The sequence below is a fragment of the Malaclemys terrapin genome, chromosome 5, assembly GCF_027887155.1.
Source record: "Malaclemys terrapin pileata isolate rMalTer1 chromosome 5, rMalTer1.hap1, whole genome shotgun sequence".
NCBI classification, from domain to species: Eukaryota; Metazoa; Chordata; order Testudines; family Emydidae; genus Malaclemys; species Malaclemys terrapin.
This window is the reverse complement of record NC_071509.1, coordinates 142160273-142184170: the sequence shown is the minus strand read 5'-3', so window position 1 is coordinate 142184170 and position 23898 is coordinate 142160273.

The following is a 23898-nucleotide window of genomic DNA, read 5'->3' as shown; positions in this document are numbered from 1 at the left end:
CTAAAAATGTGCTTACAATAAAACAAACAAGGCTAGTTCAGACAATAGAGTTAATATGGAGATATACCTATCTCATAGAACTGCCTTTACTAGCAGGACCAAATATTGATTTTGCCCCAGATCCCTAAGTAGCCCTCTCAAGATTTAAACTCACAAGCCTGAGCTTAGCAGGCCAATACTTAAACCACAGAGCTATCCTTAGTCTGTTGAACTAAATGGGTTTAACCACACACACACCCCTCACTGAATAGCCAGGGTGACTGCAATTACTTACCCTCGTTGCTATAGGGTTACATTTGATGGGAGTGCACCCATAGTAAGGGGTGGGTGGGGTTGGATGGTGAGTTCTGCTTAATATGAAATGAAATTAAACCTCAGGAATTTACAGATGCTATTGGACAGTTTAAATATAACCCCTGGGGTTGGTGGAACGCTATTGGACAGTTTAAATATGGCCCAGGAGCTGGTTGAATGCTATGAGTAGGGTTACCATATTTCGAGCCTCCAAAAGGAGTACACTCCACCGGACCCACCCCCAGCCCCGCCCATGCCCCAACCCCGCCCCTTCCCCAAAGTCCCCGCCCCAACTCCGCCCCCTCCCCTGCTTCCCACGAACATTTGATTCGCGGGAAGCCTGAAGCAGGTAAGTGGGGGTGTGAGGGGAGGAGGAGCGGCCCAGGCTGCCCCCCCCGGCGTTTCCAGCCTGGGCCGGCCCCCGGCCGAGCACCCCCTGGCCCCGCCGGTCCCCGGACCCCCTGCCGAGCATCCCCCGGCCCGCTCAGCACCCCCCAGCCCCGCCGGCCCCACGGCCGGCTCAGCACGGCCCGGCCCCCGGACCCACGGCCGAGCACCCCCTGGCCCCACCGGCTCTCGGTGCTCCCGGTCCCCGGCAGCGCCGGCCGGCGCTCGGCCCCGCCAGCCCCCCGGCAGCGCCGGCGCTCGGTGCCCCCAGCTCCCCGGCAGCGCCGGCGCTCAGCCCCGCCGGCCCCCGGTCCCCCGGCAGTGCCAGCGCCCCCGGCCCAGCACCGCCGCCCGCATGTCCTGATCTTCCCGGACATGTCCGGCTTTTTGGGATTTCCCCCCGGACGGGGATTTGGAGCCCAAAAAGCCGGACATGTCCGGGAAAATCCGGATGTATGGTAACCCTAGGTACTCCCAGCTTTGCTGGCATCCCTGGCTTACCTTAGAGCAGGCTCCGGCAACTGCTGCTGCTCCCTGACTCTTCGAGCAGCCCCGTTGCCTCCGGACCCCAGCTGCTGGCCAGGCACTTCTCCTACCTGGGCTCCAGCTGAGCTGCTCCTCCCCTCTCAGAATGTAAGAGCCGAGCTGCTGGCTTCGGGCAGCCCTCCCCTGCCTCAGGACCCAGAGCTGGCTGGGCACGTCCCTTCCCCGGCTCCAACTGAGCTGCTCGGCTCCTCCCCCTCAGACTTACAGAGCCGAGCTGCCGGAGCCAGCGTTACCGGCTTCGGGCAGCCCCCCCCGCCTCTGGACCTTGCACCGCGGGAGCAGCTCAGCTGGAGCCGGGTAGGAGAAGTGCCTGGCTGGGGGCTCGGGGTCTGGAGGGGGCTGCCCGAAGCCAGTAGCGCTGGCTCGGGCAGCTTGGCTCTGTAAATCTGAGAGGGGAGGAGTGGAGCAGAGCCGCAGCGGGAGAGGAAGTGCCGGCCATTTTCCCGGACATGTGTGGCTTTTCGGCAATTCCCCCCGGACGGGGGTTTGATTGCTGAAAAGCCAGACATGTCCGGGAAAAACCGGACGTATGGTAACCCTAGCTACGAGACATTCTTTCTAGGCAACAACCCCACCCCCCAAACTTTAAGCATGAAAGAAACATGTTTTAAAAAACAACCAACCTCCAAGACATTCATTAATATCTGCAAAGGGCCCCCACTTGGAAATGGGTACTGTTTAATACTGTAAGAAAAACACCCTAATGAAGTAAGTGTGTGTGTGTGTGTATGTGTGTAATATGTATATGTATGTTTACAAGACGGTTTCATGTGTTTTATAATTATGTTGTTGTTTGCTCCACAGTACAGTCAAAACATGAGATCCTTAGACCAGAGGGAAAACAAGCTGAAAAGAAAAAGGAAAGACAGCTGAAAAGGAAAATTCACCAGCATCAGTCACTGATGGATGGATGAAGCCTGGTAAATATATTTTGCTTATTGGCTTGGCTGTTCTATGAGGTTTTGTATTTTAAGTAAATACATAGGTGTGGGTGAGAGATGGTAAAGTTCAGTTTTGTAAAATGTTGTTGTTGTTTTCCCCCTCATAGGCCTGGGCAACTCTTCTGACAATGCAGTAGTCAGAGCTACAAGGACATCTCCTCCAGAATTGCCAACGAACCAGGAATCTGCTTTGAGACCTTTAACAACGCAAAACAGCATAGGAGTGCAGCTGAAGCACCCGGGCGGTCCAAACTTTATATACGTCAAACCCAAGGACAAAACAAAAGACTCTGGTAAAAAACAACCATGCCACCACAACTCCAGTTCCTCAGTGGCCACTACCACACCAAGCCCTGAGGAAACTGTGAGCAAAAACACCCACATTCACAAACCCAGAGCACGCACTCTAGGGGGTCTGAATGTGCGCAAACCCGGAGCATGCGCTCTAGGGGCTGCCTTTAAAAAACCAAGGACTAAAAGCTGCTGCAATGCTGAGGTATCGCAATCACACAATCAGCACTCTAGTTCCTCAGCGGCCACCACCACACCAAGCCCTGGGGAAACTGTGAGCGAAAATGCCCACATTCACAAACCCGGAGCATGCGCTCTAGGGATTGTGACTAAAAAACCAAGAACTGACAAACCATTCTCCCAAAACCATAAGCTCGTCACAGCTTCCCCATATTCTAGTATTTGGGGAGGGTTTGATGCTTCCCTCAGAAAAGTGATGGAGGCTGTATCCTCGGATAGTCTAAAAGAACGGGATTCTAGAAAGAAATGGGAAAAATATGATGTTTTGTTCAGAACCATGCTGAAAAACATGAGGGCTGGAAAGGGTGGCTCTGAGCAGGCATGACTAGTCGTGAAAAGGGGCCTGGGTAAAAGGGGCACCCTCCAGGGTACACATCAGCTCATGTGTAAACAAAAGAGGGGACAGTGCTTGGGGGATAAACAGATGGCTGCCAAAAAGTTCCAGGCCTGGGTTGTTGTAAAAATTTTAAAAAGGGCTAAAGAGGTAATGAGGATAAAAAACAAAAACAAAAAGAGATGCCCCCGACTGGAGGCTCTCAAACTGGCTTGTCTGAAAATGGGGAGGCGGAATCAGACTCTGGTTTAGCAAATTCCCTAGAGGGCTCTCTAGACAGGTCCCGTTCTACTCCCAATGACCGTCATGGAGGCGCCTCAGAGTCTGACTCTCAAATAGCATCTGATGTAGAAGATGCCGCTAATGATCCCGTAGAGGAACCCCCAAGTAACCTCGAAAATGCCGAGGTGTATATGGAGAGAGTGAGAAGTTGGCAACGTGAATTATCCAGATTTGGGGGGTTGGTGTATTGTGAGGAATTTCGTTTTGTCAATCTTGAGCAAATAAATTCAGCTCAGCAGGTTGTTGAAGCCATACAGCGGGGAATACAGTTAGTGCGCGATGACATTAATGGTAGAGTAGGCCCTGATGATTATGTTCAGTTACGTTTAGAGAGCCGTAATTTAACTAACTCTGTTTTCGGTCAAAAGAACTAGGGATGAGCTGTCTGCTGAGGATTTCTTAAATCAGACCTCAAAGCTGCTACAGAGCAATAGAGAGTTGCATGTCGATGGGACATTGCTCCTCGTTGTGACAGCTGTAAAAACAGGAGTGAGGGCGCTCGTAGAGTTTTTTTTAAATTGTATCCTTAATAGTCAAATTATTCAGTAAAAGAGACCGTGTTTAGTAGACCTGACTTACACCGGTACCAATTTGTGTTTTGCGGGTGGGCTCTTGGCCGTCATGTCCGTTGGTAAACCTACGGACTTGGAATTTTTAGCGGAGGCGAGAAAGTTACATGAGAAACTGAGGTGGTCAGATCAAAAAAAGGTTCTGCTCAGCGACGTAGCAAAGTTTGAACAGCATTTAGGACTTAACATACAGGTGGTGCTGTATACGGCGAAAGGCGGCTGGAGCTTTTTTAAAACGGGGGGCACAGTGTACCCCGAGAGTTATTTTATCCTGTTGCACGATGAGCATTACTATGGGGTTCTGGATGTAAAAAAGTGGTTCAGAGCGAAAAATTATTGTGAGTTTTGCCACACGGTGTACAGCCATGACCACTCTTGCAGGTATCGTTGCCGCCTCTGCTTGAGCGTAACGTGCTCAGACGGCGTGCAGCAGCGGTGTCCTAGCTGTAGACTGTATTGTCGGTCCAAAGAGTGTTTAGACAGACATATCGACTGTGCATCAAAAACCAAGTTGAATGCCTGTCTAAAACTTTGTGTGAGAAGTGTCAGTCTTGATCGGTGGTGATGTAGACGGTCACCTCTGTTTTATGGACAGCCTTAGAAAGCCCGAATCTTCAGAAAAGTACTCAAGGAAAAGATGTGCTAGAACTGATCACTCATGGTAGTAAACTAACGTGCGTGGAACATAAGGCCCTGGGCATTTGTTTTATAGACTCTTTAAACTTCTTGCCCATGAAGCTTAGCAAGCTACCGCAGGCGATGGGGGTTTGAAGGGTGCAAAGGGTATTTTCCACACTTCTTTTTAACACGTTCGAAAATCAAAATTACATGGGGCCTATGCCCGGTATGGAGCACTGTGGTGTAGAAAGCACGATGCCCAGAGAAAAAGCAGAGTTTCTCGACTGGTATCGAGACCATAGCTCTGAGGCATTTGACTTGCAGAAAGAGCTCACATATTACTGTCAGCAGGATGTAAAAATTTTGAGACAGGCCTGTATCCTATACAGAAAAGAGATTATTAAAATGACGGAGAAGGGAGATGTAGTAGAGAAAGAACCTGGTAAATTCACTGAGATAAAACTGTATAGATCCATTCCGGTATATAACACTGGCATCTGTCTGCATGGCTATGTACAGGTTTGTTTTTTGGAGCCTGACACGGTAGCTCTTCTCCCTCCGGACAACTATCACAGGCAGAAAAAGAGATATTTGACCCCATCTAGTTAGTGGCTGTTGTATATCTCTCACAAAGAAAATATACAAATATGGCATGCTTTACAGGATGGGGAAGTACAGGTAGGGCCCTACTTTTTAGACGGTTATGCCGATGTTGATGGGATACACACAGCCTGTGAGTTTAACGGGTGTTTTTTTCCATGGCTGTGTCACTTGTTATTGTGAAAAAGCACAAAATCCTACGACGGGAACATCTTTCGGTTTCTTTATTACAAGACGCAGCTCAAGACCGACTATCTGAAACGACTTGGTTTTGTAGTGAGGACTCTTTGGGAGCACGAGTGGGAGGTGATGAAAGAAACAGACAGGGAGCTTGCAGACTTTTTAAACCGAGCCCAGTTACCCCAGCCTCTCGTGCCTAGGATGCTCTTTTTGGGGGGAGGACAAACGCTATCCGCCTATATTACAAGCCTAACCCCGGGGAAGAAATCCACTATTATGATTTTACCAGCCTGTACCCTTTTGTAAACAAAACCAAAGAATACCCTCTCGGACACCCCAATATAGTCTGACACATTTGGAGCCCTTGCAAATTATTTTGGAATTGCAAAAGTTAGTGTACCCCCCACAAGGCCTCTTTTTCCTATTGTTACCTGTCAGCGTGGGTGGCAAGCTTATGTTCTCGCTATGCCGAACCTGTGCAGAAACCGAGCAGCGGGAGACATGCACCCATACTGACGAGGACCGGGCCATCCTGGGGACGTGGAGCAAGGTGGAATTGAACGCGGCCATAGCGAAGGGGTATGCGGTGGCTAAGATCTATGAAATCTGGAAATTTTAATGAAAAATCTGAAACTCTTTTTAGAGTACATAAAATTACACCTCCACCAGAAACAAGAGGCTTCAGCGTATCCCAGTTGGTGCACAGACGAGGAGAAACAAAATAAGTACGTTAGCGATTTCTACCAGAAAGAAGGCGTGCATTTACGCCAACATGAGATCAGATCAAACCCTGCCAAACGCCAAATCGCTAAACTGTTTTTAAATTCTTTGTGGGGTAAATTCGGCCAAAGATCCCACCTACCCAACACCAGCATCGTGAGAGACCCTGACGAACTCTTGCAGTACCTGTTCTCCCCCAATTATGAGGTTTCATCCTGCGAGTTTATCGATGATGAAACAGTGTGCATGGCATGGAAGCACGCAAAAGAATGGTACTCTGTCTCTGGCAATACCAATGTTTTCATAGCCTGTTTCACCCCGCTTATGCCCGCTTAGAATTATACAGCCTCCTAGAAGGTTTGCAAGAGCGGTGCCTGTACCACGACACTGACTCGGTGATATTTGTGAAAAGGGAGGGTGACTGGCATCCCCCTTTGGGGGATTATTTAGGGGACCTCACGAGTCAGATCCCGCCAGATCAACACATCACCAAGTTTGTGTCGGGAGGCCCGAAAACCTATGGGTATAAGCTGTTGGGTGGAAAGGCTTGTATGAAAGTCAAAGGTATTACCCTAAATGTAGCAAAGTGCGAAAAGATCAACTTCGACACTTTGAAAGATCTAGTCCTGGACTATTGCACAGGTCTGCTTTGACTTCATTATTGGTAACAAAATGGTGACCGCGCCGAAGCTCCCAACTTCCCTGGGGGCGTAATATATTTTCTTTAACGGAGCCATCTGTGTAGACGTGACTGTTACTGGTACCGTCTTTTACTACCACGAGTATGAAAGGGGACACATTCATATTGACACATTTAAATAAGTTTTATTAATCGCCTGGTTTAACACAACCTTTTACAGCCACCTGTAAAAATGGATGCCATGACCCCTACCATCAGGGAGTCTCAGATGGTTCATTCTTCCATTTTGTCCTTTTCGCCTTGAGATCTGTGTCTCAGACATGAGGAAAAACAGCTGACGCACGATATATTTACTCCCACAAGGCTTCCGATGTGCAAGTTCTTAAAGGCCTCTAAAAAGGCATCGTCGACCTGTTGAGAGATTTTCAGAAAAGAAACCGTGTAAGCACCCCCCCTGCTTGTTTTTTAATTTACGCAACCCCCGGTTCCTATCCCATTACCCACCCCTCCTTGACCGCCGCTTCTTAATCATTCATTTTACCTGAGCTCCGTCTTTTCCATTCGCTTTGTCCGCCGGTGCCTCCCCCAAGCTACGATCGCCTTCCACCTCTGAGGGGGTGGACAAAGAGAGGCCGTCATGCTCATCGGAGTGCCTCACGAGGGTTGCGGGGTCGGGTTACGACTTATCCATCAACATCTGGGTCAAAGGGTCCTCCTCGGAACTGTTGCTGATGTAGCGCTTTCTCCACACAAGTTCAAAGGTGCTCGGGGCTAAAACAAGTCCGAAGTTCTCCCGGGGGTAGTGAAGGAGTCCATGTTTCCTCTCAGCAGCCTTTCCGCGATTTCGAAAACACGTGTCCTTGGTAAGAGATGGCCGCCTCCTCTATCTGGCCCTGGGACTTATGGGGCAATGGTGCTGCACTCTGATTGGCGGAGGTCCTTGGGAGGAGTTCTTAGTGGGGTCACACGACTCACTACCGGAGGGGTCACCCCAACCTGGAAGTCACCCTGATTGGTCAAAATCTCCTCTCAGGGAGGTCCTGTCGGGACGAAACCCCTCTTGATGGGTAGGGGGGAGGGAGTTCTTAGAGGGGTCACATGACGCACTTCTGGACCAGTCACCCCCCGCCCTGGAGGTCACCCTGATTGGTCAAAATTTCCTCTCAGGGCAGTCCTATCAGGACAAAACCCCTCCTGATTGGTAGAGGGTGATGGGGGGAGTTCTTAGAGGGGTCACATGACCCACCTTGCTTCCGGTCAGGTGGCACCTTGACCCCGGAAGTAATACCCCCATGGGTGGGACTTCCGGTGACAGGTGGGCGGGACCAAGGGGTCCAGAGGCGCGATTAAAGGGGCCAAGGGGCGGGGTTAGGGTTTGATTGACGGTAGGGCCCTTATACTATTGCTGTGTACCTGTTGCATATGGACCACTTACTTGCGGAGAGCCTGCTTTTCTGCAAAAAGTTGCACCACCTAATGTTACATGCTGCATCTGGTAATTAGGCTCAGTGGTTGGAGCGTAGGTCGCAGGGAGGTGCAGGATTGTGCCTAGGCTAAGAGTGGTGCTAGAATCATGGTCCAGGGACACACCAGGGTCAAAACCGAGATCAGAGTCCATCGACAAAGCAGAAGCAGAGATAGTGTCCAAGTCCAGGCCAGAGGTCGTAGCCAGGTAGTCAGAGACCAAAGATCAGCCAAGTCAATGTCAAGCCAGAGTCCAGATACAGGCCGAGGGTCAAAGCCGGGTAGTCAAAGTCCGAGTGCTTGGGGAAGATCAGGAGGAGAAGGCAATGCTGGAGCGGGTTGGTGGGGTGCCTGGAGCAGGACTAGAGAAGGGCAAGGAGAATAGGGAACCAGGGTGGGTAGCCAACATCTGAAGCCAAGAAGGATCACGCTGAAGTCATAACCAGAGACCGGAGCCAAGGGTCAAGCCAGAGTCAACAGCGAGGAACCGGAGGGCAGGGAAGGGCAGGGTGGTGCATGCAGGCGGGAACCAGGATGACTTACAGGTTCTCGTAGCCACTGCCCAGCTGGAGCTCTAAAGCCCCCACAATTGGGGACTCCCTTCCTAGGAATAAAAGAAAGAGAGCAAGATGACAAAGATGTCTCTTACTCTGGGGTCCAAGCCCAGGGGAGCTCCCACCCCGGCATTGTGCCAGGACCCCATCACCCTCCTGGTTCCTTTCACACTCAGAGACCCCCTAGCAGGAGGGGAGAATAACGGGCAGAAAGCGAAGGTGCCCCTGGGGGAAAGGGACCAGCCTGGGACCCAGTCCAGTTCCCAGATCTATCCCCAGGAGTGTGTGAGCAGGAGCACAGCCCTTCCTCTGTGTTTCAGACACCACCTGCCAGATGGGGAGGAGCTTTCCTTGCCCCAAGGTGCTAGGGGGGAGTTTCATTCCTGGCTGGGAAGGGTTCAGATACCGGCTGGGTGGCTTGGGCCCCAGGTGGGGGATGGTCAGACATTCACTGCGGCAGGGTGACACGGGCCATGGGAACTTCTGAGCAGTGATGGCAGGGGAGGGGCTGCACATGGGGCCACCCCTCCCAGACTGCAATGGTTCCTGAGGATAACCCCTGGCTCTGCGGATGCTCTCGTTTCTGGGCCAGCCCCACGGCCCTGACAGCCTGATGCTTCCGAAACTGGCCTCTGGGCATGGGGGCAGGGACCGTAACTGGCCTGGCCCCAGCTCCAGGGCTCGGGGAGGGGCATGGTGGTGAGAGCGAGGTGCTCGGCCTGGGTATCTCTCAGTGCTGTGGGGTTTATGTCCACTCCCCCCAGCCCTTCTCCCCCAGGCCCAGTGAGACAGAGCAGTACCTGTGGCAGGGAGTGGGAGCTTCTGGTCATGCGAGGGGGGAGAGGGGACTTCAAAGGTGTCCCACTGCGCACAGACCCTGCAATGCTTTGGGGACCTGGCGCAAGCACCGGATGTAGAACAGGTGAGCCATGATCGTTGCGCTAACATCCTCCTGCTGAAAGGGAACAAGAATCAGTCAGAGACTAGACACCCATGGCAACGAAGGGCATTAACGGCAATGGGAACCGGCAGAATTTCCACCCCACCCCTCCCCATGTCTGAGGGACGGATTCCCGCACCCAACCCCCGAGATGAAATCTTGTCTCCTCTCTAGTGACCTCCAACCCCTCTCTCACTATTGTGGAATGAACTCCTGCCCCCATTCCTCTCAGGCCCCCCATGAGAGCTGTTCTACCTCCAAACCCAGCTGGGGGTTCAGCTCCGCTCCCCAGAATCCCCTCAGCCCCCCTCGCCTCCTCCAACTGAGGGGCTGGGAGGCTCTGGGCAGTAGTGCCGGGGGGTGAGAGGATGTGGACACCTTTTCCCAAGGGACGCCCCTGTTGTTAAGATGACGTCATGGACAGTGGCTCTGGGGAATGGGGCACTTGAGCAGCCTCTGCTGACTGACTCCTCCAGTTCTCCCAGAGCAGGGGGTGGCTGGGAGAACACGATCCCAGAGCCCTAGGAACCGGCTTGAGGCCCTGAGGGGTGGGAAAGGCTCACAGTGGTCACATGGGGAATTGGCAGCCCCTAGTATGAGCAATGGCAGCGGGTCGTGTTGATGTGATGAATGTTAGGAAATAGCCTTGCTGGAGAGCTGGGTCTGCTCTGCTTTGAGCTGCTCAGGAGACAAGCTGGCACCGACCAATGGCACCTGCCTGGGTTCATCCTCTCCTTGCTCCCAGGTCAGTGCATGGGGATGGGATGGGAATGACTTTCAATGGCATGGAGGTGAAAGACCCTGGGGCTCCCTCCCCAATTGATCCTTCTTTGGTTACCTCATCCCCTATCAGTTGGCCAACTTCCCCCAGGATGGAGTAGGTTAGCACCAGCCCAGCCTGGCTGATACGGATCTGGGGGTCATGTATTGCCAGAAGCGCCGCCTGGATGAACGATATTCTCTGGCCTTCTGAAAAGATCTGTCCAAAGACCTAAAACCAACAGCACCACAGCCCTTGTCAGTTGCCCAGAACCAGGCTCCAAATCCCTCTAGTATCTCACAAGGTGAAGAAGAGTCCTGGGGCAGCCAACCTTTGGGGTCCCATGGACCAAGGAACCCCCGTCAGTAAGAGGTTGCAGGCACTGAGGAATAGCTCTTTCTGGAGCAGGATTCACCGCAGGTGCCATGACATGCTGGGAATGTGTCTGCGCACTCTGGAACCAGCTCACACAGACAAAGGATCCCTACTGCTCCCAGCAGTGATATCTCCTGCAGCTCACCCGCTAGAGGAAAGGGCCTTTTAGATCTCCTTCCATTCCCGCTCCTCTCCCCACTGACATTCCCACGAGTGTCATGGTTCACTGACTCAGCCCAGGAAAGGGGCTCGGTGTCCCTCACCCCAACGCCCAGTACAGGGGCAGGTTCTGCTCCCTGACTCGCCATGGTGCTGGGCAAACCCCACACCGAGCCTGTGCTTCCACAGGGTGCAGGGACTCCAATGGGGATCTGGTCTGAGCTTCCCAACTCACTGACCCAGGGGCTCCCCTCTCAGACACCAGGGTGTCAGCCAGGGAGAGTGAGCGGAGCCGGATCCCTGGAGATACAATCCTCCATTAACTCAACCCCCAGGGGATCCCTTGTATGCCACGTAGACATAGATCCATGGAACACACACAAGCCTGGACCGTTAGCAAGGCTCCAACCCAGAGTCCTCGGCCTCTTGCAGTGGAACACTGTCAGCTGGAAATAAGTATCTTAGAATATCAGGGTTGGAAAGGACCTCAGGAAGTCATCTAGTCCAACCCCCTGCTCAAAGCAGGGCCAGCACCAACTAAATCATCCAACAGATTTTTGCCCCAGATCCCTAAATGGCCCCCTCTAGGATTGAATTCATAATCCTGGGTTTAGCAGGACAATGCTCAAACCACTGAGCTATCCCTCCCTCTCCATAACACACTAACTGCAGGGGAGACAGCTCCACACCTGAGCTGCTGCAATGCACCAGCAGAGAGTCCTTACCTCCCCCACCCTGGCCATATGTCTGTAGGCCAGGCGCTCGGTGTCCTGGAGCCTGTCCTGCCACCACAGATGGCTCGCCTCTTGGATGTTCAACCCTGGGGAAGAGACACACACCCATTGGGGAGGGTTGGCATCCGGTTTTAGTGCCTGTTTCCTTCTGTTCCCTTTGCTGGGTGAACACTGGCCGGGGTCCTCGGGGCACCCAATGGACCAGGCGGCTAAGTAGCTGAAGGGGGATTTGTCTCATTCATCACAGCAATCATGGACCCTTATGGCCATGGTGCTCTGGGAGTGGACGCCTGTTAACAGTGGCGTCTAATACTGAGAACCCACCCACTGAAGTCAGGATCTGCCCCTAGCTACCCAACTGGTGACATCTTACAAGCTTTGTGTCCTTCTCCTGTGGTCCCTGCCCCTGCCCTCATGGTGGGCTCTTTCCCGCCACGTGTCTCAATAGCTCCGTTCCTGTCCCCTCACCAGCTGGCTGCCCCCTGGGTGGGCTGATTTCCCTGGGCTGGGGGATGGAGCCAGGCTCTGAGGTAAAGCTGCCAATTTCCCTGGCATGTTCGTCCCCTTCCTCTCTCCCTGAATTAGGGAGATGAGTGTGAGACATCATCTAAGCTGGGGTCGGTCTCAGAGGAGGGGGCTTCTTTCTGTAGGGTCTCTTGGCCAGCAACTGGGGGGCCCAAAACAGGGGCCTTGTTTCCATTGAGGTCCCTCTGCCCTGCTGCAGTTGGTCTAACACAAGAGGCCTTAGTTCTATTGGTGTCCCAATGGCCAGCTGGAGCTAGTCGCCAAGGGACTCACTTCTATGGGGCCCCATTGCCCAGCTGGGTTTCTTACCCCTCCTCTGCAGCAGGAGCCTCTGCAGCCAATGTAGCCCGCTCCTGGCTTGCTGGCTGATGTCGTTGGCTGGGTCCGAGATGTACAGACCCAGCTGCAGGACAAAGTTGCCCGCCTTAGGGAAATCGGACGAGGTCTGGTGGGAGGAGAAGAGGGGAATCCATCAACATTGTCCCTTCAGCTCCCCAGCTCCTCTGGGCCAGAGCTCTGCTCCCATCCATCTGTAGGAGGTGCTGAGGGAGAGGAACTAGAGCCCTCTTTCTCTCTGACCCCAAAGGAGCTTGAAGCAAAGGGACCAGGGCAAGGGCCCTCTATGAGCACTCGCTGCCAGGCTGCTCCAGAATAACAAGGGCCCTGAGGCCAGGCACGACCCTGCCAGCCCGTGGCCTGTGGAATGCAGTCCCTCACGGACCCAGGGCCGACCAATTAACCAGGGGATGAGGAACTTGACTCAAGCCCTGACTCTGCAGGATGCTGGGGTCAAAGGTCACTTACATCAAATCCAGGCAGGGAGGTGGCGAATTGGAGCAGGGCAGCGCTGCACCGTATGGCTCTAACTCTCTCGTGTCTGTTTTTGGACTGGAGCCAGAAATGGACGTGCTGCGGGAGAAGGAGGCAGGGGAGGGTTAGCGGACAGGCGTACATGCTCTACAAACGAGCCTCTCCCCCTCCCATGGGGCTGAGACCTTGTGCTCAGGGGGGAATAGCTGACTCCTCATGTGGGGGTTCATGACACTGCCCACGTCTTGCTGGGCACAAGCTCATTGTCTCTCCAGGCTGGGACAATGTTCGGTCTTGGGGGGGCTGGTCTATTTGCTCTGAACTCCTGATCCATGAACAGCACGTCAGGATCAAGGCACATGCCCTGGACCCCAGACCCTGGCTGCAAAGGCCTTGGTAGGATGGATGGAGCGGCCGTGAGGACAATGCCTCCGGGAACTGCAGTGCCCCTAGGACAGAAGAGCTGATTCCCTGAGGCTCCTCCTGTATCTCAGGGTCTCCCTAGAAAGAAGCCAGAGACTTTTCTCAGAGGCCCATGTCCTGCATCTCACAGGGGTTTCAGTCTCTCAGTCCCCAGCCAGGCCTGGTGCTCACTGTTAGTGCGTAATGCTGCCATGCAGAGCTCTGGCTGACACTCCCAGCTCCTTCCCCTGCTCCCCCGTGCCCCCGCCCCGTGAGGCGTAAGGGTCCCAACATGGCACTGCACTGACAGCTCTGGGAACGTGTGGCTGCTTGGGTCCAAGCTGGGAGGACACAATGGAAACGTGACTCTTCTAGTCTCTCCTTTGCAGCCCTCCCACGGGGTTCAGGGAAAATTCCGCCCCAGACCCTCCCATTCTACTCACCTCCAAGAGGTGCTGCAGCTTGTCTGTGGTGGGGGTCTCGGTGAGCAGGCACCTGAGCATGGTGTCCAGGCCCTCTAAAAAGGTGTTGTGCAGAGCCTGCAAGAAGAGGGAGCACCCGTCAGTCATGGGACATGGGGCTACACCAGTCAGGGGACCAGGGGGGTTCTCGGGGGAGCCCTGGCCAGACCCAAAAGGCACATCCTGGCCTCTGCCATTCCCATCACTCCAGGGATACTTAGCAAGAGTTCAGGGCCGGATGCCTGCTGCCTCTTCAATCCTTGCTCTTAGCAGTTCTCTGCGCAGGGCCTGGCACCCAGCAGATTATGGAACAGCCAAACCGCAATGGGTGGGAGGTAGGATCCCCGGGAGAGTCCAGGCAGCAGAGCAGAGAATGAGGAGAGGGAAGGCTGGGTTCAGCCACAGAGGGGTAACACAATCCCCCCTGGAGGGAAGGGGCCCTCCCTGAGAGTTTGTGTTGTCCCCCCTCCGCCCTGCCTGGGCCTGTTCCCAGCTCTGCTCACCCCTCCCCTATTCTCAGCAGCTCCATCAAACCGAGGGAGCAGGGACCAGAGGCGGCTCCTGCTCCTGGGTCGGGAGAAGTAGGATCATGACCTACCTGGAAGTAGGTGTTATACCGCTCAGTGGTCATGGCGAATATGGTATACATAAGAGCCCGCAGGAGGCGTGACTCCAGCTCCAGGGCAAGCGGCGGCTTCAGTTTGCTGGCAGGAGAGAGGAGCCCGTGTTATACTTGGCAGCACCGGAGTGGCGCTAGCACTGACAGGGACATGACTCCCCTCCCCCGCAGTGATCCCCTCCCTACGGCCACTCTAACGTTATGGGAGTGAAATCGCCCCCCAGCCAGGAAAGAGGGGAAGTTCCCACCTCCTCTGCTGGGGGACGCGAACAGCCACAGCTGGGGGTAATCTAGGCCAGAGAGGATCTGGGACTCCCGGCTCCGGACCCGATCAGCACCAGGGTTAGGGCAGCTGGATGGGAGGGTCCTGGTACCTGAGGCTGCAAACCGCATCCATGGAGCTGGAGATGACGGAGGTTGGCTCTGGCACCAGGGGCAGATTTTCAATCAGCTCCTGAGAGACCCCAAGAAGATAAAATCGTATGTGAGACTCAGGCCCCGCAGACCCACAGGCGCTTCCCAGGGAGGAGACCAAAGTGCTCTGCAGAAACAGCCAGTGTCACCCCCCCCACCCCCAATCAGCTGGGCCCCTCATTCCGCCCATCCGTCAAACTTCCTTCCCCCTCTCCCATCCAATTCCTCCCTCCCCTCCCCTCCCCTCCGGCCTTACAATTCCCCCACTACCAGCTCCCGATCGGTGTCAGAATTTCCCCCTTCCCTGGTCCCCAGCCCTCAGCCCCAGGAACCACTGTCGTCTGCTCCCCACTCCAGCCCCACTAACTCTTCCTCCCATATCTGGGTCCCTCGCCCCAGGGGCCAGGCACGGGGTCCCACTCACCGCAATGCTCTCCACGAGGGCCGCCTTTGAGAAGGGCGGCTCCAGGGTGTCCCGCCCCTGCTGCTGTGCGAAGAAGCACAGACGTGGGATAGCACAGAGGAAGCAGAGCTGTTTGGCCCTGTCCTCCAGCAACTAGGAGTGGGGTGGGGGAGAGAGAGAGACGGTTAGGTAGGGACCTCCCCACACCACCTAGATCAGCTCCAGGGCTCAGGAACCCCATGGGGTTGGACAGGGAAAGCCGCCCCGCTTCCCGAACCCAGTGTCGCCCTGCGCAGACTGGGGTTGTAACTGGGACAGTGTCTGCAGGGAGCGGACACCTTGGTCTGCGTGAGACAAATGCCCCCACTTTGGGGTGCCAGGTAACAGGGGAGAAGTGCCCCCCATTGGGGGTGAGGGATTCTCTGGGACAAGACCCCCCTGCGTGGGTGGGGATGGAACAAGGGGCAGGACAGACTCGGGGGCAATGCAGCTGGGGGATTTTTGTACCTCAGCTCTGCCCTGGAGGTGCCCCTGGATGACCCTCATGATCTCTTGTTCAGGGGACAAGTCCTCTTCCTCCTCCTCCTCCTCCTCCTCCAGCTGGGCACTGGGGGTCTCTGCACCAGGGAGAGAAGGAGAAAGGATCATTTATGCTGCTGCTGTCGGAATGCAGTGCAGAGAAATGGCTCAATGTCCCCCATCCTCAACAAGGAACCCCATGGCATAGAGGGCCCCACCCTGCCCCTCCCAGAGACGCCCTCAGCCCCATCAGCCTCAGGGCCCCGTGGCCGTCAGCCCCCCCCCACATCACCAGGGGAGGCTGGAGCTCCCCCGACTGTGCCCAGCATCCCCTGCCGCAGGGTGGGTGGCTGTGCCACTCCCACTGGTGTCAGTGGGGCTCCCGTGGCTCAGTCCTGGTGCCTTGGTGAGCCAATGGGCACAGGGTGTTACTAGTCCCCCACCGCCCCATCCTTCCCCCTGTCCCCTGGGTCTCCCCTCACCTGAAAAGAGGGACCCTTCGCCCTCAGGGCTGTCAGACCCCACGGAGGGGCTGCTGGCCCCTCGGGAGTAGGTGGAGCTCCTGGCCCCCGTGCCAGAGTGGCCCAGCTCCTGCTCTGGGACGGCTGGGGGCTCCTCCATGGCCAGGGTGGTGGATGGCTCCTGCCGGGCACTGGGGCTGGGCTCCTGGCTCCTCTGCTTCCTGCAAAGGAAGCCGCAGAGCCACCTTGCCCGGCTCCCGCTCTCTCCTGGGTCCCTCCAACATAGCATCCCCCTGGGCCACCTCCGTTTGGGACCAGAAGGTGCCTCAGGGTCTGCTAAGGGAGCTGGTGTTTTATTCTTCCTCCAGAAGGTCAGGGAGCTCCTCTGGTTTTCCAGTCCACAAGCCTCTTCCCCGCCCGTGGGGACAGAGGGGCCGCTCTCCTCCCAGGCAAGCCGGACGCTGCTCCCTGCTGGCTCCGGAGCCACCTTCCCAGCCTTCCGCCTCACGATCTGCTTCAAACGCTTCATTCTGGAACCGAGTGGGGAGCAGCCGTGAGTCTGGGCTCAAGGCAGCCTCTCATTAACGGGCCTGCCTGCTCCCCTGCCCACCTCCCCTCCGCTGAGGCAACTCCCCCACACCGCACACCCCACCCCAGGGCATGGGGCTGCCGTCCACACACAGTGGCAGCAACTCACAGCACAGGCAGCTCCCAATGTTCCCCCTCACCAATGGGGCCCTGTGATACTGGGAGAGTCTCGTCCTTTCAGAGCAATGGGGCTCTCCGTTAGTTTGGACAAGCAGCTCCCTCCACCCCAGTAGGCCCCGCTCCCTCCCAGGCCAGAGAAAGAGCAGAACCCGGAGAGTCCCCAACGAAAGTTCGTTCACAAGGTACCAATCCTAGGAGGCAGGAGTCGCCCTCAGTTCCCACTGATTTCACGGATTGCGGTTGTGGGTGTTCAGCACCTGGCAGGCTCTGCCCTTCCCAAAGACTCTCAATGTGGGGAACAATCTCCTGCAAGGGAAGGGCTGGGAGCCCTATTGCTGGGCCATTCCCACCACACTGGGGATGGCTCTGGAGAACTCCACTCACTTGCTCTCGATGGGAAAGAGTTGGATGGAAGATGCTCTCTTCCTCGATCTCCTGCACCCAGGTGGGCGGAAAGGGTGCTGCCCAATGCCCTGCCCGCAGGTAGGGGGTAGAAGCCAGGAGATCGAAACTGGCTGTGAAAACAAGATGATGGTTTATTGCCAGGCGATGGATAAATTCAGCCTAGCAACTGGGGGTTCACAACACTGACCTACAGCCAGCAGGACACCTCCCATCTCCAGGTCTCCTAGTACCTCACGCACATTCCTGTAGCGTGATGGTCTAAGGGCTCTAGGGCAGGGTCCCCAGCCCCACTGATGGAAACAGAGGTCTTGGCAGGAGAAGCCACTGCCTCAGGGTCGCCGAGGGAGTCAGGGATAGAGTCGGGGATGGAGCCTTTGTCCAGGCTCCCGCACTAGCCACTAGAGGAACACTCCCTTCCAGAGCTGGGAAGTGCCAGCGGGACTCTATTCCCAGTCTCCCTGGCTCTGAGTGTGACTGAGGCAGGGGGTTGGGAGTCTGGACTCCTGGCTTTCATTGGCGGTTTTGCTCTATTCCCAGTCTCCCCGGCTCTGAGTGTGACCTATGGAGGTGGTGGAATCTTCATCCTTAGAGATTTGTAAGGCCCAGCTTGACAAGAAAAAAATCATCTATTTTAAATTAAGGGCAAAATTTATGACAATCTCTTAAATAATTTAAATAGAAGAGGAAAAAATAACATTAAGTGGAACATGTTCACTGCCAAATTTTTAAGGCAGTCACACCACTGACGGGATAGCTAAGGCCCTGGAAGCAAAGTTAGCTGAAAAGCTAACCCAGCTTTGGACAGCAATAGCTTCCTTGAAAGGGGTAGAAAATATTTCCTTCAGTTCTTCATTGCAGTTTATTCAAATAGTTCAGCTCAATTGACTAGTTCGTTGAAATTCAAGAAAGCCATTGGGAGTTCACAAAACAGGCAAACTGGTTTTCCTCCATCAATCTATGCATAAAAACGAGGTGTGAGGGGATGGATCTACTAGTTCATCAATCTAGTGTTGTATCCTTGGGGGCAGCAGGTTTAGGAAGAAATTACTGGAGACCAGAGAACTGTAAGCCTTAAAAAGCAACCATTTATTTACACACACTGAACTAACCAAACCAGGCAAAACTGGCTGGCCTATCCCCTAATAATCTAACTCAGTTGCCATAGCAACACAAGATGCTATTACCAGGGCAACCAAATCCACAACATCTAGAAACACGTGGAGACCAGAATGTATCATTTCAGTTCACTAACCACCAGGGCCGGCTCCAGGGTTTTGGCCGCCCCAAGCAGCCAAAACCAAAAAAAAAAAAAAAAAAAAGAGCTGCGATCACGATCTGCGGCGGCAATTTGGCGGGAGGTCCTTCACTCCGAGTCGGAGTGAGGGACCGTCCGCCGAATTGCGGCCAAATAACTGGACTTGCCGCCCCTCTCTCAAGCGGCCGCCCCAAGCACCTGCTTGTGAAGCTGGTGCCTGGAGCCGGCCCTGCTAACCACACATCACATTTCCTTTGTTCAAGAAATCAGTTAGTTTGAAATGGAAAACATTTGGATACAACTTTTTTCTTGTGCTTCTCTTTCTAGCTCTAGCATGACCTCGGTGTGTGACCAAAGAGAAGTCACTTCTTTTCTCTTTCCCTCTGTATCATGGGGATGGAGAAAATTCTCTAAGTCCTAGAAGGAGAGAGATTTGAGCATGTCAGGCGTGTTAGAGCCCTTGTGCTCTAAAGGACAATGAGTGATTGTTGTTGTTTGGGGCATTACCTAGGGAGGTGCTGGAATCTCCAGCCGTACAAGTTTTTAAAGCTCAGCTTGACAAACCCCGGGCTGGGATGATTAACTTGCGGTTGGTCCTGCTTTGAGCAGGGGGGTGGACTAGATGATGTCCTAAGCTCTGTTCCAGCCCTAGTCGTCTATGATTCTATGAATAGGTAGCCATTAAAACATGTTGACTTGCTGGTTTTGCAGGATACATCAAAACAAAAAGGTTGACTGAAACATTTCTTTTTTCATTTCAAACAAACGGAGGTAAAGACGTATCTCTAGTTAATGCATTGAACTGATTGTTCCTGGTCATAATTGTCCAACCAGATTTTCGAAGTAATAGCTTACATCTCCTTCTCTCTAGTGTTTATTCATATATTACAAGAAGAATAGAAGCCTTCATCCTTTTTCAACTCCCAAACAGTTTTTTAAATTGGAATGAAGTAGCTGCATCAACTGAAATGAAGAAAATATTCTTTCTGCACCTGCAGAAGAAGCTATTGCTGCCAAAATCGGGCTATTTCAACAACTTCTGGACCCCCAGGTGCTTAGCCAATGACTTCCAACAGTTCAGTGATTTGACTTCCTCTGAAACTTGGCAGCAAACATGGACTCCTTTATATATGTATTTATTTAAATGCATTTACTAGGCTAGAGCAACTCTAGGCCTTAACATAGCTTGTCAGTCATAGTTTTAAATTTGATCCCCGATAGGTTTGTTAAAGAAACAAACTGTTTTTAAATTTACATTTTAAAAATCCAGGATAAATAAAAAATAAAATCCCTTTGGGGGTTTTTTGGTTTTGAAATAGCCATTGATTGGTATTCCCCTTGATTTTAGAAGAACTACTTCATTCGAGAGAATCATAAACTGCTCATATTCTCTTAAAGGACAGGAGGCAGCAAAATTCATATCAGTAATTTGTTGTGCCTTATTGCTCAGTCTTAAGCAAACAGGTGTCCGGAACTCTAGTTAGTCTCTTTTATGGAGGCCAAACTAAGAATCATAGAATCTTAGAAGATCAGGGTTGGAAGGGACCTCAGGAGGTCATCTAGTCCAACCCCCTGCTGAGAAGTGGTAAGAGGAGCAGGAATATTGTCTCCATCCCTGAACCAGTAGCAATTGCACCGGATATTGCCACAAAACCTACATTTTATTGCCAAATTGTCTAAGCCATTCCTCTTCTGCGCTTCCTGGTTTCTACGTTTCAAATCTACAAAACCTTCCCCTTGACAGTCCCCGCCCAGAAGGTGCAGCAGGCAGAGGAACCTTAGCAGTACCACTGTGGAACCAGAGGTAACTCAGCCACCTGTCGCTCACTCACTCCACTAACCCTTTGCATCAACCCTAAGCCTGAGGCCTGCCTTGGGCATCGCTTCCATGGAAACCTGCAGGTTCATTTACTGGCTCATGCAAATCACCTGTGGAGAGTTCGCAGTGACTGGTGGAATTCACTCTCAAGTCACAATGCCCTTCAGCTCACAGCACCAAGGTAAGTGGCACAGGTGGAAATCAGGCTTTTCTGGTGATGTTATTTTCCAAATGTCACCAAAATAAACAAGCTTCTTCCCACTGATGCCTAGAAGTTCCCTGACATTTCGGATTCATTTGGATGTAGCCTTCAAAAATTATCGCCTTAGCGACAGACAAACAGATGCCATTGAGTCTTAGGCCTCACTGCACTCAGCCAAGAGTGCCTGAGTCTCCTCCCTATGAACTCAGCAATAGCCCCACACTTGGCCGATCAGTGTGGAGACTCTCAGACCTGGAGGCGGAGCATTCTCAACACACGGGCAAAAGCATTAGTTGCCACAGGAGATCACTATGGTGGAGATCACCATCAGTGCACAATTCCAGCCCCACCTCTTTGTGAGGCCTCCTACAATGACAGCTGGAGCACAGCCCTACCCTCCCCAGGAAGAAGAGCAGAGGAAAGAAAAGAAAGAAGAGAAAAGAGAAGAAGAGTCAAGAGGGAAGGAGGAAGAGGGAAGCAAAAAGGGACAAATTCCAAATGCCCCCAGCAAGTCTCAGATTCATAAATTACAAGCCCAGAAGGAACCACACTGGTCTGAATTTCTGTTTCACATTGGTCATGGAACGTCCCTCAAAATAATTCCCATAGGAATTAGAGCAGATTTTTTAGTAAAACACCCAATCTTGATTTTAAAATAGGCCAGTTGTGGAAAATCCAGCACAACCCTCAGTGAATTGCTCCAAACTCTTATGTTAAAAATGCTCGCTTTATTTTCAGTGTGTATTGGTCTAGCTTCAACTTCCAGCCATTGTCTGCTCATAACCTTTATCTGGTAAAGTGAAGAGCCCATTAGTAAATATTTGTTCCCATAGGCTCACCGCTTAACCTTCTCTTAGATTGAGCTCCTGTAGTCTGTCACCACAGGGCAGGTTTTCTAATCCTTTCATCATTCTTGTGGCTCTTCTGTGAACACCTCTCTGATTTATCAGCATCTGTCTCAAATTGTGGACACCAGAAATGGACAGAATATTCCAGGAGTGGTTGCGCCAGTGCTCAGTACAGAGATATCAAACCTCTCTACCACTACCTGAGAATCTGCTAGGACAGAGTCCTCTATCTTGTACACAGAGCCTATATTTTTTCTTACCTTCTACACAGATGACGATTTCTTTCCAAAAAATCCACACAGAAATGGAAAAATATCCAAAAGAATCTCAACACCAACTGTCTCTTGGTCCTCAGGGAGAGACCACGAGATGGAGGCTTGCTGCAGCAAGGCTACAAGGGTCTCCGAGGTTCCCCTGCCCCGCATCCCTGTCCTGCCTGGCTGTTGTCAAGGGAGCTCTGTGAGGTTACAGCCACCTCATCATCTTTGCCCAATAGGCTGAGTTCCTGCCAGAGGCCTTTGTGAAATCATTGCCACACTCACCATTCCCTGGCAGGCCTGATGCCTGCCCCCGGCCAGCCCGGTTGGATGTTTGAGCTGCACCCCGGATCTCCCCACTTGCTCATTATTGATTCTGGAGAGCAACCAGGACACCCAATAAAACAGCCGAATCTGTTCCTCACCCCACACTGAGTTTTCATAGAGGCATCGGTTGTGAAACAATTCAATCTCTTAATCTGGCCTCTATTTCACGGGCTATGAAATGTCACACTCTCAGCACCCTATTAAGTCCAATTGCTTGTAACTCACTAAAAGGCCCCTTCCAGAATGACACCCAGTTGTGATGGTAGGACACCAGGAAACAGAGACTCCAGCTCTCCCCTGGGGAATTTGTTCCAGTGGCTTGTCTCCCTCGCTGTCAAAAATGGGTGCCTTTCCTCTTATTTGAATTGCTCTGGCTGCAGCTGACAGCGGTTGGTTCTTGTTGTGCCTTTCTTGGCTAGATCGAATTAGCCCTGCCCCGTGAAATCCGATCTCCCTGTCCTGCTGGGATCCCCCCAGCCAGAGAACCCAGTAGGGGCCTCCTAGCTGTTTGTCTGTCGGGCTGGGGACAGGACTTCCTCTCCATGGGGATATCAGATGCACCTACAGAGGCAATGCAGAAGTGAGTGCGCTGCATCAGCCCGGCGTTGGGCTCAGGGCTTTGGCCTTGGCAGCTTCTGCTCCAGTCACGTCTCTAGGCAGCGGCGGCTCCAGGGACCATCACTCCAAGCGTGTGCCTGGGGCAGCAATCCACGGGGGGCACCCTGCCGGTCCCTGAGAGGGCAGCAGTCAGGCAGCCTTTGGCAGCATGCCTGCGGGAGGTCCTCCAGTCCCGCAGCTTCGGCGGTAATTCGGCATGCCGCCGAATCCTGACTGCCGTGCTTGGGGCAGCAAAAAAGCTAGAGCTGCCCCTGTTAAGAAGATTCGACTAGATTTATTTCTGTTTATTTCTTATTAGCTTGTGGACTCCTCTGAGCTAACCTCAAATGCTTTTTGTTTTGCTTGTAACCTTTATGCTGGACCTCAAGAAGGTTTTCTTGAGGTTTAAATTTTGTAAGTGGGTTTTCTAAATCTAGCAAAAGCCTAAGTTCCAGATGTATTTCTTTCTTTTTGTTTTTAATAACATTTATCTTTTTTTAAGAAAAGGATTGGATTTTTGGCTCTACTCACATCCACATATTCAATGACAGTGCTCCAAAAAGCACACAGTCTACATAGACAAGGCAAAGGGTAGAATGGGAAGCAGAGGCACACAGATAGAAAGTAACATGATTAAGGTCACTCAGTGAGGTAGTGGCAGAGCCACGGTTAATATTCTGGGCTGAGATCCACAAAAGTAAGTAGATGCCTAGCTCCTTTGAAATCAATGAGAGCTGGGGGCCTAAATACCTTTGAGGATCTGAGCCCTGATCTCCCGACACCCAATCAAGTGCTCTGTTCACTAGATTATGTCTCTACCACTCCTCTACACTAGGGCTGCAAAGGAGAGGTGGGGCAGAACTGGCTACGTCAGGTTAGCACCAACTGCTAATTGGGAAGATGCAGGTACTTCTCACCACCTATGTGCCACCTGCATAGCTCACTGAATCCAATGTCTCCTCATTAGGACAAAATATGTATCAATCAATTATACCCAGAATCACCCAAGAAATATATATTTTAAAAAAATGTTAAACCCACGAATGGCCAAAAAACCCTACAGAAAACCGCTGTCATAGTGTGTACCACTCACCACTGGTCTGGCACCACTTCCTGGTCACTCTGGAGACTAGTTCTTGGGGAAGACACTCCCTTCCATGGTTTGCACATCAGCGCTCGGATTCTCTCTCTGGGCTGCAGCCCCTCTTTCAGCCCTGGAACTGCAGCGTCTTCTTCGT